Below are 20,803 nucleotides of genomic sequence, written 5' to 3' on the forward strand. Positions count from 1 at the left end.
GTATCATCCTTGATCATGCAGATGGGAGGTGTAGTCCAAACCATTTGGAGAGACCCCAAATTGCATAAGTCTGCCATACCTGAGAGCCATCATGGTGTAGTAGTTTGAGTGCTGGACTAGGACTCTGGGAGACAAAGGTTCAAATTATTACTTGGCCATGGAAACCCTCTGTCTTAGCCTCAGAGGAAGGGTATGGCAAAGCCCCTCTGACCAAATTCTTCCAGGAAAAATCCCATGATAGGCCTTATGTCACTATAAGTCAGAAACGACTTGAAGGTATGCAACAACTGCAAACCATACCTGGACCCACAGGCTTTTATTTTCCTGTCCTGGTTTGCCCTAAGTACCAGCTGCCTCTACCACATGTGACACTGATGGTCTTCCAGAGTCTGTCTGTTTCCACCATTCCAACATATCCTCTATAATGGTAACAGGGGATGCATCTACACTGTAGAAATAACTCAGTTAGGCATGAAAATAGGTGTACATTTAATAGCCACAGAGGCTGCAGTGCATGAGGTTTGGTTCCAGGACTCCCCATGGATACCAAAATCCATGGATGTTCAAGTCCCATTAAATACAATGGATAGTAAAATAGCATCCCTTATATAAAATGTTAAAATGAAGGTTTGCTGTTTGGAATTTGTACATTTTTTGTTTAATATCTTCAAGCCGTGAATGATTGAATCCATGGATAACAAATCTGTGGATAAGCAGGGCCGACTGTATGTACTTTCTGCTATATTATGGCTGCGATATGGCGAGGCTGGGCTGTGGAAAATAAAATTTCTTCAGTCTAGGAACACAGCAGTCCTCAGGGCAGCCCTGTCACTTACTAAGCACAGTTGCTCCAGGCAGCAAATTCTGGGTGCCATGGAAAAGGCAGAAAGTTGTTAGCTATTTCACATGCTGTGCTTGCCTTTTTACAGCCTGTAATTAGAAAGGGTTCCTCTTAGGATGACAATGGCAAACCCCCTCCAAACAAATATTGCCAAGAAAACCCTATTGGTAGGTGCGCCTTAGGGTCTTCATAAGTCAGAAATGACTTGAAGGCACACAACACAACAACCATGTATGTATGTACATGTCTATCAGACAGATGGTTTTTGAATCCCATTGGGTGACCCTTTGGTGTATGGTGTAGTGGCCTGAGTGTTGGACAAAGACTTTGGAGACCTGGGTTCGAATCCTGGCTGAGCCCTGGAAAGCCAGACTGGGTGATAGTCTGGTGTATAGTGTAGTGTTTTTAGTGATGGTCTAATACTCAGGAGATCAGGGTTCAAATTCTGGCTGAGCCTTGGAAACTCAGTGGGTGACATCATGGTGTATGGTGTAGTGATTTTAGTGCTGGTCTAAGACTCAGGAGACCAAGGTTCGAATCCTGGCTGGGTCCTGGAAACCCACTCTGGTGTATAGTGTAGTGATTTTTGTGCTGGTCTAAGACTCTAGAGAACAGGGTTTGAATCCTGGCTGAGCCCTGGAAACCCACTGTGTGATCTTCTGGTGTATAGTGTAGTGGTTTGAGTGTTGGGACTAGGGCTTTGGAGAGCAGGGTTCATACATATGTTTTATTTGGTCAGTGACCAGCAAGATCATTGTACTTTTACAGTGATGTCTGGGGGCAACATGGTGTGTAGACAGACATATTTTGATGACCATTAATGTTTTGTGTTTGTTTTAAATTACAAGGCACAGTGCATAAGTACAGCAATGGGCTTCAAAGCGACACAGTGATTTTGGCAGTACCCGATTTGGTGCCCCATTTGGGGGTGAAGCCAAAGCAATAGAAACCTCACAATAGAATGCACATTATAAAATAAATTACATTAAAGCGGAGTACAACGTTTGTATTTCCTCTGACAATTTTCCATTAAAACTTTCAAAATTAAAACAATGATAAGAGAGCTGGGTTCCAATCTTGAGTGGGCCCTGGAAGCCCACTGGGGTGAGTCACACTCTCTCAGCCTCAGGGGATGGCAAGGGCAAAGCTCCTAGGAAGAAATCTTGGCAAGAAAACCCCATGATAGGGTGGCTTTGGGGCTGGAAAGGCGTTGGGGACACACACTTGCAGCACAGGTGGGGTGTGTGGGGTGCTGATGGTGGTTGAGCCCCTTTCCTTGTAAGGAGGGGCTGGAGAAGGGCTGAGGGCCATCGCCCTTTTAAGAGGTGGGCCCCACCTCCACGTGCTGCCGGCGAGTGCCTGCCATAGACATAAACAGAGCAGCAGCAGCAGAGGAGGAGGCAGAAAGGAAGCAGCGTTTGACCGAGAGTAACCCCAGCTGCCTGGCTCTATATAAGGGACTCTGGGGGCAACAAGGAGGGCCTGGGCTTTTTGGCTGGATCTCCATCTAAAGGACAGACGGAGGGTGATTTTGGGGGACCCCACTCTTGGTCTCCCCCCCTGCTACCCCTAGAGCTATCCCTGGGATTTACTCAAAGGCTGCTCCCCATCAAACTGGAGAGGAGGTAAGAAGACAACAACAACAACAACAACCAAAAAAGAGGGGGGGGGTTTTTTTTGGGGGGGGGACTGAGCTATTAATATTAAAAAGTCAAGGAAAGAAAGGAGATTTTGTGATTTTGGGGGACCAGATCCATGCCAGCCCCTTTGATGGGGGGCTTGGGGCTTTGTCTCCCTCTGGGGCTTCTTGGTTCAGCAAAGAAAGGAGATCTTTCCTTGCAATATGCTTACAAACAGGGGGATGTTTTAAAAAAGAAAATGTTTTCTTATTGCAGTCGTAGAGCAGGAGGGAAAAGCTGAAATCACAACACAGGGAGAAACGTGTGAAGATTTTAAAAGTCCATCTTTTATGGCACAGAGCAGTGCTTGAAAGCTGATCACAATACAATGGCAGACATGTGGATGTTAAAAAGTCCATCTTTTATTGCCTGGAGCAGTGTTTAAAGCAGATTGCAATCCAATTCAGTCTTAAAAGTCAGTATTTTATTGCCCTGAGCAGTATGTGAAAGCAAATTTCAAAACAGTGACAAACATGCATATTAAAAAGTCAATATTTTAATGCATGGAGTAGTATTCGAAACCAGATCTCAATACAATGGCAAACTGATGAATATTAAGAAGTCAATATGTTATTGCATGGAGTAGTATTCAAAACCAGGTCTCAATACAGTGACAAACATGTGAATGTTAAAAAGTCATTATTTTATTGCAGTCGTAAAGCAGTATTCGAAAGCTGACTAAGATGTGGACATTTTTAATAATAATAAAAAACCATGAAGTAAACAAGGTGAAAAAATGGCATCTGGAAGAATATGAGTTTCATCCTCCAGGCTTACACTGAAACTGAGCAGGATACCTTTCCTGAACCCCTTTCTTTGCCCCTCTGAGAAAGAGAAAAGAGAATAGATAGGCTGACCTCTGAGCATGTGCAGAGTGCCTTCCACCTTCCTTGCCTCTTGCTTGCTTCTCCCGGAGAATAAATAGAAATAAACCTGATAATGAAGGAAATTTTTAATTTATTATTTTTTAGTTGTGTTTTTAAATATTTTTTGTATGTTTTCTGGTTAATTTTATAATGTCTTGATGAGAGGAAAATGGAAGACACAACAACAACAACAACAAGGCATCCTTAATGTTGAATGTGGGACTCCTCACACTTTTCCTCAGCAGAACAGGCCAGGTGGCACCTGAAAGAAAGACACAGGCACAAGAATTGTGTTGCCACAAAGCGGTCTGTTGTTGTTTTTGTCTCTCTCTCACTCTTTTTTACACAGCTGCTTTCTCAGGAGGTGCCTCCAGTTGGGGCTGCTGAGGCGAAAAGCTAAGAAGAGAGCAGAAAGAGGCCCAAGCAGCTTGGAGTTGCTAGGAATGACCGAGAGTAACCTCAGCCATGGGTGACAGCTTAATGGAAGCCATCCGTCTGGCCCACGCAGACACACAGACGCATTGTGTGTCTTTGAGTCGTTTCTGACTTACGAGGACCCTAAGGCGGACTTATCGTAAGGCTTTCTCAGCAAGATTTGTTCAGAGTGGATTTGCGTTGAGGCTGAGAGAATGTGACCCAGTGGACTTCCATAGCTGAGCAGGGATTTGAACCCTGGCCTCCAGGAGTTGTAGTCCGATGTTCAAACCACTAAACCACACTGGCTGGGGACACGCATACATTCTTCTTGTTCTGTGCCTTCAAGGCGTTTCCAATTTATAGCAACCCAGAGGCTCTGTTTGTCAACCCCATGGATTTGTTGTGTGCTTTCAAGTCATTGAGGCTTACGAGGCAAACCTGTCGTGGGGTTTTCTGGGCAAGTATTTTCAGAAGGGGTTTGCCATTGCCTTTCCCTGAGGCTGAGAGAGTGTGACCTGCCCAAGTGATGGCCACTCAGTTGGTTTACGTAGTCAAGCCGGGATTCAAACCCTGGTCTCAAGAGGCATAGTCCAGTACTCAGACCACCACACCACACCGGCTCACTACATACATACATACATGTGTGTGTGTATTGTGTGTCTTCAAGTCATTTCTGACCTATGGCGACCCTAAGATCATGTTTTTTTCTTGGCAACATTTGTTCAAAGGACATTTGCCAGTGCCCTCCTCTGAGGATGGGAGAGTGTGACTTGCCCAAGGACAAACAGAGGGTTTCTATGGCTAAGTGGGAGCTTTGGACCCTGGGTAGGCCATGCTGGCTCATTACATACTTACTTACATACCTGTATGCAAATGGATCTTGTAGCACCTTTGAGACTGTGTGAAAGAAGTTGTAGCATAAGCTTATGTAGATTTGATCTACTTCCTCTGATGCGTCTCTAAGAGCCAGTGTGGTGTAGTGGTTTGAGCATTGGAGAGCAGGGTTCCAATCCCGCTGGGTGCCCTTGGCCAAGTCACACTCTCTCAGCTTCAGAGGATGGCAGTGGCAAACCTCCTCTGAAGAAGCTTGCCAAGAAAACCCCATGATAGGGTTGCCACAAGTCGGATTGGAAGGCACAAAACTGCAGCAAAAGTCTCTGGATATATCTGTATATGTAGCGTCTGCAAATCCATTTCTATTTGGGAGCAATCCTCAGCTCCAACAAGGAGTTAAGCTGTGGCGAGGGAGAAACCAGGTCCAGGGAAGAAGGTATTTGCCAGAAGAAGCAGCAGAAGAAGAGGGTGATAATAAAAATTCCTGTTTAATAATACTGTCCTCCGTTGTTCTCCCATCCCAGAAGACTGTTGTGAAACTCATTGTTTCCTTTCCCGTTCCAGTAGTCAGGGAACAGGGAGGGTGGCATTCCAGAATAAAAGGGAGCCCCAGAAATCAGGAAATGCTCCCCCCATACATATACTCCAAAATTATGCTTTTCAGTCCTTTGCTGTAAGACAAAAATGTGAACATATACTAACAAAAAGCTCTAGCAGAGTTGAAAAATTCCTGTGGGCTAGTGTTTTGCCCCTGGCACTACCAAAAATGGGGCCAGGGATGGCAGAAACCCCAGAATGGGCTGGAAGTGTACTGTTGGTTTTGAGGGGACAAAAAGAGGTATTTTTGATGATAATGCTGCCACCCACACAATTAATTTAAAAGAGATAAATTCTGGGTTTCTGGAGCTGAGAGAGCGTGACTTGCCCAAGCTCACCTGGGTTTCAATGGCTGAGTTGTAGTCCAATGCCCAAACTACTACTACACCATGCTGGCTCTAAAATAGGATATAGGGGGTCATGTATCAAATCCCACATTGAGGAAGAGTAAGGAATAAATATGGCAAATACTATAAAGTTGCCATTTGGATGGTTCAATTTCTGTTGTAAATCAGGAGTTTGGGGGAAGTGTGCCTGGAAAGAGTTTTCACAATGTTTGCATATACAACTGTACACTTGTTTCTTTAGTTTTCATGCAACTTCCTGCATGGAAGTTATGGTTTGTTGAGCCACCCTTTATCACAGGATGGTTGTTGTTGTGCCTTCATGTCTCTTCTGACTTATGGCAACCCTAAAGTGAACCTGTTTTCTTGGCGAGATTTGTTCAGAAGAGGTTTGCCCTTGCCTTTCCCTGAGGCTGAGAGCATGTGACATGCCCAATGTTAACATGTGGGTTTTGTGGCCGAGCCAGGAATTGAACTCTGGTCTCCAGAGTCGTAGTGCAAGCTCAAACTGCTATGCCACACTGAATAGGATATGACACTATATAAAGTGACACTATATGGCACTGTCTGGAAGCTTACATCTCCCCATTTGAGACTTCCCAGGTGTGGTATATCTCTTACTATATCTCTTACTTACTTACAAGAGAGGTGTGGAATATCTCTTACTATGTTTTGAATGTGTTTTAACTATTTTAACTTTAAGGCTTTAATTTGCTTGTTTGTTCAATTAAAAAAAACACACATTTGTATTATATATTTTTATAGCTGTTTTCTGTATTAACTTTAAGCCACCTGGGGTCCCACATCTGGACAAAGGCAGGCTATAAAATAAATGAATAAAGAGACAGATAAATAATCAAATATCGTATATCTTCATGGTATATCCTTCAAGAGCCAGTATGGTGTAGTAGTTTGAGCATTGGACAACGACTCTGGAGACCAGGGTTCAAATTGTGCTTGGACATGGAAACCTATTCTGTGACCTTACAAGTCTCAAGGGAAGGCACTGGAAACCTCCTCTGAACAAATCTTATAAAAAAAAAAACTCTGTGATACTTTTGTATCGTTGTTGTTGTGTGCCTTCAAGTCCTTTCTGACTTATGGCAATCCTCTCTTGCGATTTTCTTGGCAAGATATATTCAGTGAAGATTTGCCGTTGCCTTCCTCTGAGGCTGAGAGAGTGCAGCGTGCCCAAGGTCACCCAGTGGGTTTCCATGGCTGAGTGGGAATTCTCCAGAGTCATAGCTCAGTGCTCAAACTACTACACCATGATTACTCTATAGATTCACCTTAGGATCTCCACATGTCAAAAATGACTTGAAGGCAAACAACGATACCCTCACATCAACTTTGTGAGGGAGATGAGGCAGAATATTGCTCAGCCCTACCCTGGACTGTATTATCTCTCCAAGCTGATAGCAAACTCTGTGACAGAATTGCACAAGCAAAGCATAGTTCTGAGCAAAGCCACACGGTTAATATTATCAAACACAAAAGATGAGCAAGTTATCTAGAAAGTTTTGGTTAAAACAATGGTGATTCAGTCACCGGTGTGTCTGCCCATGTAACTGAGGCCCAGAATATATAGTGAATATTTTTTGCTGTTTATACCTAATTTTAAACCCTGTCCAAGAGAATTACAGTTCTCTTTGTACACATGAAGATCAGACACTGGAGTCCTTGGACTGTACGTTCCATTTGTAAATGCTTCACACAATTACAAAAAAACAACAACCCTCTCACCTCTATGTAGAAAGTTAGGAAACACAAGGAGAGGGGCAAAGCTCAAGATAATACCGAACTGAAATATTTCTTACCTTAAAAAAAAAAAACAACTCCTAATAAAGCTAGAAACATGTTCTGAATAAAGGTCATTTTGGGGACAATAGTCTATTGTTCTTTAATGAGAGCTTTCATGAACTTTTCTCAAGAAGGAATTCTACAGCGAGAGCATTGTTAAAGTCATGTGCTTGCTGGTGTGCCCTCCATCTTTTTCACATGTGGACGCATTAGGAAGAGGTGGTAGTCTAGCCCAGTGGCCCAACATTGGATATCCTAGTTAAGGGTTTCTGGGAGATAGCACTATCTGGTCCTCTCTTGTTCTGGTTTCCAGGTTAGGACCGTACCACGTGCTTTTGCCAACTGAAGATCAGTCATCTTCTTGATGTGTTCTTGCATCTTGGAAAATTCCAGCCATTGACTAACTTTCCTCTATCACACAACAGCTTTGGTTTCCTCTTCTGTTTGACTTTGGGCTGGGTCCCTTTCTGCTTGGCTTGTCTACACAATTAAAATACTGTTCATTCGAATCAAATAGACTTCAGTTGTCCACATGCAGTTTGGAGGCATTTGGGCTTTTTTTTGGGGGGGGGGGAGAGGGAGAATTCCATAAACTTTGCTGGAAAAGGATTAGAATCATAGAATTGTAGAGTTGGAAGAGACCACAAGGACCATCCAGTCCAACCCCTTGCCATGCAGGAAATCACAATCAGAGCATCACCGACAGATGGCCATCCAGGCTCTGCTTGAAGACCTCAAAGGAAGGAGACTCCACTACACTCCAAGGGAGTTTGTTCCACTGTCGAACAGCCCTTACTGTCAGGAAGTTCCTCCTAATGTTGAGCTGGAATCTCTTTTCCTGCAGTTTGCATCCATTGCTCCGGGTCCTAGTCTCTGGAGTAGCAGAAAACAAGCTTCATGGTTTTTACCAGAGTATCCATGAAAATGCACATTATTGAACATACAGCTGCCTTGTCTGGATTTGTATGTCTGTGCGTTTTTTGGCAGAAGGAGGGTAAACAGATGCAAATTTGCACAGGAAAGGTGAAGGCTATCAAGGATCTATGCAAAAATCTGCAGCAATTAATCTAATACACTTACATGTAGGAGTTCATTGCATAGCCTTTGTTCTCGCGATAGATGCGGGATGTAACTTTAAGAAGGCAGATCTTATCACATTTCCCCATCCCCGGGCAGTACGCAATTCGTATGCAATCCAGTTGTCTCCCACACAGAATGAGATTTTCCCATTATTGAAAAGCTGTGGGAGAAGCCCAGGTTGAATACAAACTGCGTACTGCCCAATGATGGGAAATGTGATAAGAGCTGCCTTCTTAAAGTTACTTCCCATGCCATTGAAATCAACGTCTCAGAAACCATGTTCTTACAGGAAGCCTGGCACTCTTGAGTAACAATGGTGTTTCTGAAATGGAAATTCCTTCATATAATCTTGGCAAGGTAATGAATGATGTAAGAGAAGTCAATAATATCATTTCAGCATGTGTAACCCTCATATGCTGATAACTGCAGTCATTAGCAGACAATTAACAGTGCCTGCTATAGCTTCCTTTTTCATATTACTTCATATCTGCAGTAATAAAATCAATAAAACATTGTAATCTGTGCAATATGTATAGCTACTTCCTTATAAAGATTACTTTTTATCATTCTAGGTGATAAAATAAGGAACTTCAGTGCAACTGTTCCGTATTTCCACCTGATGCTCTGTACGAAGCTACATCTTATGCTTGTGTGTGTGTGTGTGACACAGAACTTGTAAACTAAAATGCGCATGCTGCATCTGCTGATATCTCATACTTGTATGCTTCTAAAAGTTTCATATTTTTTACACAAAAATGTTTTACTTTGTTGTTAGTCAAAACAGTGGTTGCTTTTAGTTACTTGGAGCATAGTCCCATTGGTGAGGACGCCCAAGTGCTGGCTGAGCCAGAACAACTGGAACGGTTCTCTATCCAAACCACTGTTATCTTAGGGAAATTAGAAATTACAGTTGGCCCTCCACATTTGCAGCTTTGATTTTTGTGGCTTTGATTATTTGCTGTTTTGATGAATATGTTCTCTCTAGGAATCTCGGATCAATCCTCCAGTGCAACTCTGCCGGAAGTGGTCCATAGAGTTGTGCTGGAGAGCCAAGGATTTCCTACCTAAAACATTTCTTCAGATATCTGTGGGTCCTCCAGCATGATTCTCTGATCAGCTTCTGGCAGATGTTGACCACAGAGTTGCACTGGAGGACCTGGAGGTTCCTAGAGAGGTGTTCTCTCAGGTAAAAATAACAGTGTTTTATTATTTGTATTCTTTCCACATTCATGATGGTCCTTCACCCCTAACCCCAGCAAATGTGGAGGGGCCACTGTACTTAGAAGTATCTTTGCACCAAAGAATTTCAGAATTCAGACACAGCCCTAGTTGTTTCAAAAAGGAAATAATTATGAATAATTAATTTGTAATGAGATTACTTTCTTTTTCTTCATGAATAGTTAAAGCAGTTACTTTTAGTTACTTAAAAATCAGAATGCTATAAGCTACTGGTCTGTGGTACAAAAACAGCTAACTAGTTTGCTAACTAGTTCCTACTGATCTTTAAGCAAGCGGGTTGGAGGGTGCTATGGGGCTGTACAAGGATTTATTTAGTTCTCCAAGTGACAACTAGGAAGCTTTAGTGACCTGTGGCTGACACAAAATTATGGCTAGAATAAAGAAGTTGCACTGCTATAAATATCCAGTCTTGGTTTTGTTTCATCATTGTAGCTTAGGCTGCATTGGCTCTGCAAAATTAATGAGGTTTGACAGTGCTTCAACTGCCATTGCTCAATGCTATGGGATTGTGGGATTTGTAGTTTTGAGAGATACTTAGCCTTCTCTCTCAAAGAGCTCTGGTGACACAACAAACTACAAATTCCAGTATTCCATAGGCTGGAGCCACGACAGTTAAAGTGGTATCAAATTGCAGTGCGGCAGCAGCCTTACAAGGCTCAAATATATTCATCATCATAAATAAACCACAACGTTCATTATCTTTAGAGCAGCAGAAATGCAGTGGGTGGGTATACAATCACACTTTTCAAGGAGTCAAGGGAGGATCTGTTGAACATGTTTCCTCTTCTTTTGTCAAATGTGTGATTCACAAAAAGAAAAACTCTGCTCCCTTTGCACTTTTACAGCAGAAGTCCTGAGAGGAAAGCATGTGATCCTGTGTCAAGGCCTGTGAAAGAAAGACAAGAGACAGTCAGTGGGAGAAAAAACTGTTGACTGCTGTTTTTTTCCCCAACAGACAAAGCTGTTTAATTGTGGAAGCAAATAAGAATCGTAAAGGGGAGTCATTCAGGAAGAGAGAACTAACTGGTTAATCCTATCAACTTTGGTGACAGCATACAAGTTTAATTACATGTTAGGATGAAATGCTTCATTAAAGAATAACAAGAGAGCAGCCAGTGTATCATCCTCAGGTTGCTTCCTCATCAGTACAAATGACTACAGTCAGCCCTCCACATTTGCGGCTTTGACTTTTGCGAATTTGATTATTCACAGATTTTATTAATATGTTCTCTCTAGGAATCTTGAGGTCCTCCAGTGCAACTCTGTGGCCAACATTTGCCAGATGTTGTGCTGGAGGACCTAGAGATTGCATTTATAGGCCCTCCAGCTCTCAAGGCATTTGTAGGCCCTCCAACTCAATTCTGTGGTCACCTGCCAGTGGATGTTGACCGTAAAGTTGCATAGAGGACCTAGAGATTCTAGAGAGGTGTTCTTTCAGGTTTTTTAAAATCCTAGTATTTTAATTGCAGTTTTCCCACTTTCACCGGGGTCCTGCATCCCTAACTCCAACAAATGTGGAATGCCCACTGTACACCGAATCAGACTTTTTCTCTTCTCAGCACAGCTTGGAAATAACTCTTAGGTTAATGCTAAAAATGAACACTTTCTTCACTTCCTGCCACCTTTGTTGGAAGCCAGGGTTAGTACATCAAAGTGAGAGAGTCCTTCCCTAGACAAGATGGATCAGAGCTAGTTTAGGCGGCACATTCATGTGGAAAAACAAACTTTAGTATATCTCAGTCCTGAAGGCAGGGTTCAGAGTTCGCTTTCTAGTCAAGTTTGGTTTCCATTTCTAACCAGCATTTGAGAGGTGCTGTAGAAAGGAGAAAATGAGAATTATGTGCAATAGCCTGTTTTGGCAGGATGCATGCAATCAATGATGTTTTCACGCCTTTAATGGGTTTAATGGGCAGATCATTAGGAAAATCAATTAGACAAAAAAGCTTCAGCCAATTAAGTGGAAAAGGCACTCTAAATCAGAATCTGGGAGTGAATGGTCATTTTTGTTTACTAGGGCTCTCTTTAGTAATAAAAGGTACAAAACTGGGGTTTAGCAATATGCCAATGTATTTAAATTTAAAGTACTCATTTAGTCTGCTAAATGATGCAGAGGCTAATTGTGTGGGATTTGGGGGAATCTGAACAAGCCTTGTCTTGTATATAGTAGGCAAAAGAGCATGTGATGCTTCTGGCCCTTTTTCTTTGCTAGTAGCCTTTTGGGTTGTTCGTACCTCTGCTTTTTTTGGCTACAATACTGATTCATGCAGGAGTGGTAAAGTGTGATTGCAACACACATACAGCTTCCATGTAATTAGTGTGCCATGTCACGTCAGTAACGTATATGTATATTGTCAGATTGCATGGTTGTTTGATATTCCCTTCTCATACCTTCTCTGCAGCTGCTGATCCTGATGTAGGAATATACTGCTCACTCCAATCAGTCAATGTGATTGCAAAGCCTATGATTGGTTTGTAAGGCCAAGGTGCCTCAGATGTATGCAGTGGCGTCACTGGGGTTAGCATCACCCAGTTCGGTAACTCATGGTGTGACCCCCCCCCCTGACCACCTCCCATATCACACCATATAGAATCTTTACTTTGTTTTTTGTACTAATGTTACTGATAAATCATAATTCCTGTATATTATTGAATGAGATGGCAATAGTTCTGACAAAGACCACTAATAAAATGGAAATTATATTTTTAAATTACAGTGGAATGTCGCCATACGCGGGGGATCCGTTCTGGATCCCGCCGCGTATGGCGATCTCCGCCTATGCTCGAGCCCCATTGTAAACAATGGGGCTCGTGCACGGCGACGCAGAGGTGCGCGGGGCGCAACGGGCGTGTGCGCGGCACAACAGGCGCACACGGCCATTCAACTGAATGGGACGCGCCGCCCCTTCTGCCCCGCGCGCGCCCAGCGGCTTGAGCGCGTACGCTCAAAGCCGCTTATAAAAAGTCCGCGTATGCGGAGGCCCCACTGTACAATATCATATGGACTGCCTAACGTGTACATTGTTTCATGTGGTTAAAGTGAAATTTTGGTAAGGTGTGATGGTTTAAAGAAAGTTTTAAAAGAATTAAAAACATTTTTTTAAAAATCCGTGACCTTTCTCATGTCACTCACATCATGTGGTCAGCATTTTAAAGAGACACATGCAAACTCACACCCTATTTCTGCCAAATGTTTAGGGAGCAGTGGTGTCACCCCATCTTAGGGTCTCACCTGGTGCAGACTGCAACCCATTAATGCTGCCACTGTATGCAAGCCATTTTTCAGGAGTAGTTACATTGAAGCAGCAATGTGAGATGTGTCTTGTTGTTTGTATCACTACTCAAGTCCAGCATGAGTTAGAAACTGAACTGACTGCAGTGCCATTCACTCTGTATCCTTGCGTATGAAGTGTGTGTGTGTGTGTGCGCACAGGGACGTAGCAAGGATTTTGGGAAGGGAGGGTCCAGACTAAGTGCCACCATTATAATGGGGCTTGGGTGCGGTGGCGCAGCAGCACACACCATTCACTGTATCTAACGGAAGGGGGATCCGGACCCCACGGACCCCTCCCCTTGGCTACATCTCTGGTGCGTGCCTTCAAGTCACCTGTTGACTTATGGCAACCCCAAGAATTTCATAGGATTTTTTTTTGCAAAGGAACACTCAGGAATAGTTTTGCCTGTCCCTTTCTCTTGCCTATAGGATGAGCTGGGCCTCTCTGTTGCCCCGAAAGAATTACGAAGGTTCCCTGGAACTCACCAGATGTCTTCCTGTGATGTCTGCAGGGAAACAACAATAATGTTAGGCAACTTGTTTTTCAAGAAGACTTTGGTAGCCTTCCAAGAAACTGAAGGTTCCTGTGGAATGTTACTTTGCATTACAGAGAGAAACGGTTGCTTTCACTATTGTCTCTGCGGTTGTAGGATCTATAATGTTAAAACTGAAAAGCATTATTTTGATCTTCTCATCTGAGATACTGATGATGGAATCTGGTTTATCTTCATAGGAACTGAATTTGATTTTGTTGGTCTTAATATTGGGTGTCTTCATTGGCAATAAAACAAAGACGTCCAGACATTATTAATTGAAGTTTTTATTTGGGTTTCCTTGGCCAGATTGGATTTTTCTTACAACAGACAGCAGCATTTGAGTGTGGGGAGAGAGTGGGGAAGAAATATTGGAGATCTCATTACAAGAGGGCAAATTACATCTTGGATGAGTCATAGAATCTCAGTTAATGATGCCTTTAATAGTGGCTTTTAGGCTATAGGATCATAGTTTCTGGTATTCTGCTCTTCATTGATTGGTGAAGTTTATGGTCTGTTCTTTTTTTCATCTTATATTACCAGTAATCTTATGTAACACCTTTAGATATGAGCTTTTCTAAACATGGCTGTCATCCTTTGGCAGAACGTTTGCTATTTCTGAAAGTGAAGCACAGCCTCCTCTTTCTATCACATAAAACAACTTTTCAGATTGATGCTCATCTCCATCTTCACTGATGACATCTGGGAGTTCAGGTTTTATGGAGGTGTCTCATAAAATTGCCTCTGGATGTTTCATGGTTTTCTGATGTAATGTCAGTTGCTTTATTTGTAGAATGCTCTTGAATTTATGGTGAGCTCATAAGCCAATTAAAAGAGCTTTCCAGATGATGCTTTATGATATCAGAATCTTGGAGGAGTTTAAGTAAATGGGTTGTTAAATTATATTTATTTCTTTGTTAGATTTATTTCTCACTTCTCCCAAAATGGGATTGCCAAATATCCCCCTACACTTCCTAATTTCATGCTTTTGATTCTTCAGGGGCAGAGCTTTCAAATGTATCTAATAAGCTTATCAGATGTCATTTCCACCCTGATCTGGGGAACGGGCCGAGAATGGGATGGAACGGGGAAGAACGGGTGTTTATCGCATGGATTTTGCTGTCAATTTTGAAGCTTTCCGTTCTTCAAAATTGGCAGCCAAAGCTTGGCTGGGGAATGGTTTGGGAACCCCTGGTCGCATTGGTGGAAAAAATCATGCGATAACACCCATTCTGGTTCCAGCCATGCTCAGATTGGGTTGGAAATGATGTCTGATAAGCTTATTTAATTCTAGTCTGGCCATTCTCCTGGCCCGGGGATGGCGGTGGTTCCACCCGTCCCGAACGGGATCATGCTTCCTGTGAAGGACTCGGTACCACAGTCTGTGGGTGCTCCTTCATTCGTCACTCCACCTTACATCTCAGGTGGATGCGACGGTCAGGAGCACCTGTTATCAGCTTCGGCTGATACGCCAGCTGCGTCCCTACCTGGGCCAGAGGGACCTTGAAACGGCAGTACATGCTCTGGTAACCTCTCGCTTGGATTTCTGCAATGCGCTCTACATGGGGCAACCCTTGTACCATACCCGAAGCTACAATTAGTGCAGAATATGGCAGCCCAACTGGTCACTGGCATATCCAGAGCCAGTCACATAACACCAGTGCTTAAAGATTTGCACTGGCTGCCTATTCGCTTCTGGGCGCAATACAGGTGTTGGTCATTACCTATAAAGCCCTAAATGGCTTGGGCCCAGGATACCTTGAGGACCGCCTCTCCCCATACAATCCGCCCCGCAATCTCAGAACATCTGGGCAGCAGCTAATGAGGGTTCCAGGGGCCAGACTGTGTCTACCTCTAAGAGGGCTTTCATCTCAGCCCCTACCCTCTAGAATTCCCTGCCCATTGAGCTCCGCTCGGCCACCTCCCTAGCCCAGTTCAAAAAGGGGCTGAAGACTTTTCTATTTAAACAAGCTTTCCCTGACGCAAGCCCCAACTAACTTCTCCCTCTCCTCTTTTCGTCAGCAGTGGCAAGCTGGCTAGAATGGTTTTAATGGATGTATATGGTTTTTAATGGATGTATATGGTTTTTTGTACTATGTAATCTTATGAATGTTGTACACCGCCCTGGTTTTTAGAAGGGCGGTATATAAATAAAATTTTTATCTATTATTATTATATTCTCTTGAAGACTTCAGGACTCTAAGGATATTAAGATTATGTGAGAATAGGGCCAAAACAGGCAAACCAAATGTGCCCTGCTGGCGCCAGTTTTAGAGTTAGCGCCCCTTACTCTAGCATGGTGTGGCAGCGCTATAATGGCAGTGTGACATCCATCTGGGCGCCGCCGTTGTGACGTAAGTGACGCGCCGCACATTGCTTATATCTTGAGTGCACCACTGGTGCACTCATGACATCACTCTGGCGTCCGAAAAAGAACCTAGAAACACCAGGTTCTTTTTACTCTGGAGTGACGGCATGCAGTTTGGGGGCTGTGGCGTCCCTTCGGAGGAAAAACGGATGCCTGCAGACCGCCATTTCACGGCAGTCTGTACTAGGCCAATACAGTGGAAAAATAAAGCACTTGGTAGTGCAGAATTCTGCATTCTGGTCAGTTTAAGTATAGTGTAGTGGTGTACTGGGACTTGGGAGATCCAGATTCCAGTTTCTGCTGAGCCAAGAAATTCACTGGATGACATAGTTAGTTATTCTCTCTTCAGCCTGACTTACTTAATCAGGCTGTTATGAAGACAAAGTGGTGCTGGAGGCAGGAGGTTTCTTACCTTGGGCCTAATAGTGGAAGAGTATAACATAAATAAATGTCCTTTACCCCATGGTTGCTGTTTTTAAAGGAGTAGTGTTGAGTGTGAATGTGTGTGGCACGATCTGCTTTGGGACTACAGTTGGCCCTCTGTATCCAGGGAATCTTCATCCATGGATTCAACAATCCACAGATTGAAAATATATATTTTTAAATCCTCAAAGCAAACTTTGATTTTGCCATTTTATATAATGCCTCCAGCACCACTTTATCTTCACAGTAGCATGATTAAGATGTGGTTAGGCACCATTTTACTATGCCATTGTGTTTAATTTGAGCATCCATGGATTTTGGTATCCACACGGATCCCTGGAACCAAATGCCAGTGGATACTAAGGGCCCACTGTATTTTGCATGGAAGGGAATGGGGTTCATCTGACTCTTTCTGCTATCCTGCATAATGTCAAAAAGTGTCCCCTACAGAGTAAATACATCAGTCATCAAGTTGTGAACATTGGCAGTAAATTTGCTTATTATCAAGATAGGCAAACATGAGAAGGGAAGATTAATAATCTCATGGCAGGTTGGCACTTAGCCTTTATCATTATTTTGTTCAAGCTTGTAATTATTGTATGGCTTTTTAAAATTGATGTGCTTAGATAAATTTTGGCTTGGTTAAGATATGAACTTGTTTGTTGCTTTAGGGTATAAGCAAGATTTGGACCTGACATTTAACGGAACCAGTTTTGCTACAACATTGGGACATAATAAATGAGTATTACATTAATTAGCATGATTTATGTTCATGGTTTTCTATACCTTGGCTCAAGCATTAATCAGAATGGAGACTGCAGTCAAGAAATCAGAAGAAGACTAGAACTTGGAAGGGCAGTTAGAAGGAAATAAACAAGTTCCTAAAGTATAAAGAAATATAAATGAATATTAAAGTTAGGATTATTCACACCATTTATTCCCATTTCTATATATAGTTGTGAAAGCTGGACAGTGAAGAAAGCAGACAGGAAGAGAATTGATTCTTTTGAAATGTGGTGCTGGAGAAGAGTTCTGCGGGTATCTTGGACTGCCAAAGAGACAAATCTATGGCTTGCAGAGCCAATCAAACCTGATCTCTCCCTAGAAGCCAAGATGACTAAACTGAGATTGTTGTGCTTTGGCCATATCATGAGAAGACGTGACTCACTAGAAAAAAAAAAAAGATAATGCTGAGTTAGGTAGAAGGCAGCAGTGAAAGAGGAAGACCACATTCCAGGTGGATAGACTCAGTCAAGGAAGCCACAGCCCTGAGTCTGCAAGACCTGTGGTGGACTCTTGATGACTGGGTGACTTGTAGGACTTTCATTCGTGGGGTGTCCATGAAGTCAACCTGACAGCAGCTAACAGCAACAACAACTACTTAGGTCTCACCGAGAATTATACTTTGAGACGGCATACTGAATCCATTATGTTTTCCTCTTAGTTTTCTGATGTAGAAAACTCAGAACCTGAGAGTATTTAATTGGACTACTGTTCCTAGAATTCCCCCAGCCAACATGGCCAGTCTATGTGCTATCATCCAAAATGTATTTTTCCAAGCTTTGAGAATAGTATAGTGGGGCAGCACATGTTTCTTATGCAGAAAGTACTAGATTTGTTTAAAAGTATCACAGGCTGTTACCTGAGGAATAGTTTTTGCCCAAGACCTTGGAGAGCTGCTAGAGTAGATACTACCATATGTAGCATACTATCATATCAGTCCTTGTTGATTTTTTTTTATAAGGTCCATGTACTTGAACAGTATGCCCTTCTAGTCCTTTGCAAGAAGGGTTCCAAGGCACGTGCTCAAATCCAGTGCAGAGTTGGACATGCTTAAGGCCATTAGTCTCAATGAGTTTAAGATTGCTTAGACTCAATTGGATTTAAAACAATCTAAATGCACAGTTTATATACTGTATATTCTTACATACCTATATTCCCAGTGCCTGGTCTCCTTTAGTAGCTTGGTGGATGTATCCTTAACTAACTGCATAATTCAGTTCAGTGAGAAATATTAGGTGTCATCTGAACATGGGCTGCTCTGTCCAGACTGTTCCTGTGTAGAAGAGTCTGCAATGGGTACAACAACCACAGTGTTACCCAAAAAGGTGGGGGGGGGGGGCTGGGGTCTCCATCAGTTAGTCTCCACCAATTGTGTCAGCGACCTCTTAAATGTTGGAGGGGAATGGTTAGCTCAAAGTATACTTAGGAAAGGTTGGGTAATCTAAGGTGACTGTTTTCTGAGGTGACTGTTTTTACCTCTGTATACCAGTACTAGCTGCAGAAGGATTCAAAGTTTTAGGAATGGAAAAGGTTTTATTTAGAAATATGCAAGAGAGCATGCAAACATGGTTAACTTTTCAAACAGAAATACCACACAAGGCTAACCGAACTAGTAGTATGGAAATTTGATAGCGGAATGGTTGTAGAGGGGGTAATATTTACCTCTCTTTCTCATATGAGGATTCTCAACCTCACACTAGAGCAACTCAGATAGGTTATGCTGCTAGTGCTACTGGATCTGCCCTAAACACACTGGCACCTACCTGGCTGTGACCCCTGGTGCCATCCAGGTGGCAGAAGTTTGGCTTTCTGGGGTTGCTGAGTTTAGTTTCTAACAAGTATGAGTAAAGCAGGGTTGTTGGTTTATTCAGGAGGTGGAGTTGCCTAGTTATCCAGATGTTTGGACTGTAACTCCCAGCTGCCTGGTGGTGGATAAAGGGATTTGCAGTCTTGCCACATCTGGAGGGCCACTCGTTGCTCAGTCCTCAAGTAAGTGATAAGTTTGATTCAAATGGACATTATTGCTGCAATAATCAGGTGTGGCATGGCCAACCATATCTGTTTCATGTGATAGATAGTACTCATAAAACTGCATTTATCTCTAGTCCTGTAAAATAGCTGCAATTTTATGAGTTGAAGCTTTGTTAAAAATATTTAAAAGCCAGGAGTGTAACTCATATTATTCATAGATGTGTCAGTATCTGAAGGTTGAAATGAACAATTGCTGAATTAATTTTATACTCCGCTAGAAAATATAGCCGGATCTACCCTAAAGAAAAAAACCTGGCTAACAGAAGCCAGGTTGCTCATGTCTGGGATTCTTCCGAACACAACTGGCCATATCGGCTCCATTCAGCTGATAATAGGTCTGCCACAAGACTTTGGGGTCAAAGCTCACATCCACTGCTCACATTTGCAACAGACAGTATCTGGTAGTGCTTCAGAGCGCCTAGAGAGATAAAGGCTGGCTCCATCGGCTGTATTACTCGCTGGAGGTCTGTATTTGGTGCTTCAATTCAGGTGAGGAGACATTAGATCAATTTAATTCACTCAAATGAGAAAACCTGGGCAATTTTAGGGATAGAATTCCTTGCAGTAGATCTTGTGATTGGTCTCAGTGGGAGGTGGATTGCATCTTGTTTGCAGAACACAGGTTAGAGAGTACAGTAGACCCTTGTTATACGCTGGGGTTTGGTTCCAAGATCCCCAGTGGATAACAAAATCCATGGATGCTCAAGTGCCATTAGATACAATAACATAGCAAAATGGTGTCCCTTATAAAAAATGGAAAATCAAGGTTTGATATTTGAAATGTATACTTTTTTTGAACATTGTCAAACCGTGGATGCTTGAATCTGTGTATAAAAAATCTGTGTATAAGAAGGGCCGACTATAATACCCTAGCTATTCCTCTGTATGAATATGAACTTCTCTTCCTTCGTCTTGGAAAAGCCAACAAAAAAGCTGATTTCCTTTTTTTAAACTGATATATTGATCCAAATTGTTAATTTGGTTTTAATATTGGTAATGTGGATTTTTTTTTAGTATGTTTAGTAGTTCTGATGCAATACAGCTTGCAAGGAGGAGCCAGGGCTGCTGTACATGTGGCACTCTCTTGAAAGAAAGCATTTGTCCTGCTAATTAGAGAATAGGAAAGAACTGATTAAGTTCTTCAGTTCTTTTGAAATAGCTTCTACAGTTAAAATCCGAGTGGTTTGGACGGGGATGAGAACAGCATACACAGTCCTTGTGTATGCATGCAGTTGTTGATCCCACTCAGTACATGTGTAACCGCTTACTCAGTCTGGATGAATGGCTTATGTAACCTAAGAGACAGAGAGTAAGCCATAGAAATAAAGTAATACACTGGATATTGAAGCAATCCACTGCCTACTAAGCACAGAAGATGCAAACCAGCTGGAATAACTAAAGTATTGGGAACAATTTCATATGACGTGTTTTATGATAACACTTCAGGATCTCTTGAGTAGTGCAAACATTAGTCAGAAGAACAAGAGTCACTTTGATGCGAGATATTTTCAATGCGAACCAGATTTGCCTTTGAAACTCAATGATCACAGCTAAATATGAAAAGGGGAGAGTGACTTCCCACTTTTCAAGAACTGCAGAAATACTGCTTTGTATAAATCCTTTAAATTTTGTCCCTGACTTAACACTCGCATATGGTGGTATTGATAAGTTGTTATTGGCAAGCTGCATGAGGTGGC

At 42.6% G+C, this 20,803-nt stretch overlaps 1 protein-coding gene across 1 annotated transcript in view; it reads left to right on the forward strand.

Annotated features, from left to right (window-relative positions):
• Positions 1-2,234: 2,234 nt before the first annotated feature.
• The window catches only part of ABCA1 (ATP binding cassette subfamily A member 1), a 132,343-nt gene continuing 113,774 nt past the window's right edge, over positions 2,235-20,803 (forward strand). Inside the window, exon 1 of the mRNA XM_042453684.1 lies at positions 2,235-2,466. The gene's annotated coding sequence lies outside the window, so the exon portion shown is untranslated. The remainder of the gene's footprint in view (positions 2,467-20,803) is intronic.

This window comes from Sceloporus undulatus, chromosome 2, assembly GCF_019175285.1.
Source record: "Sceloporus undulatus isolate JIND9_A2432 ecotype Alabama chromosome 2, SceUnd_v1.1, whole genome shotgun sequence".
Lineage (NCBI taxonomy): Eukaryota > Metazoa > Chordata > Lepidosauria > Squamata > Phrynosomatidae > Sceloporus > Sceloporus undulatus.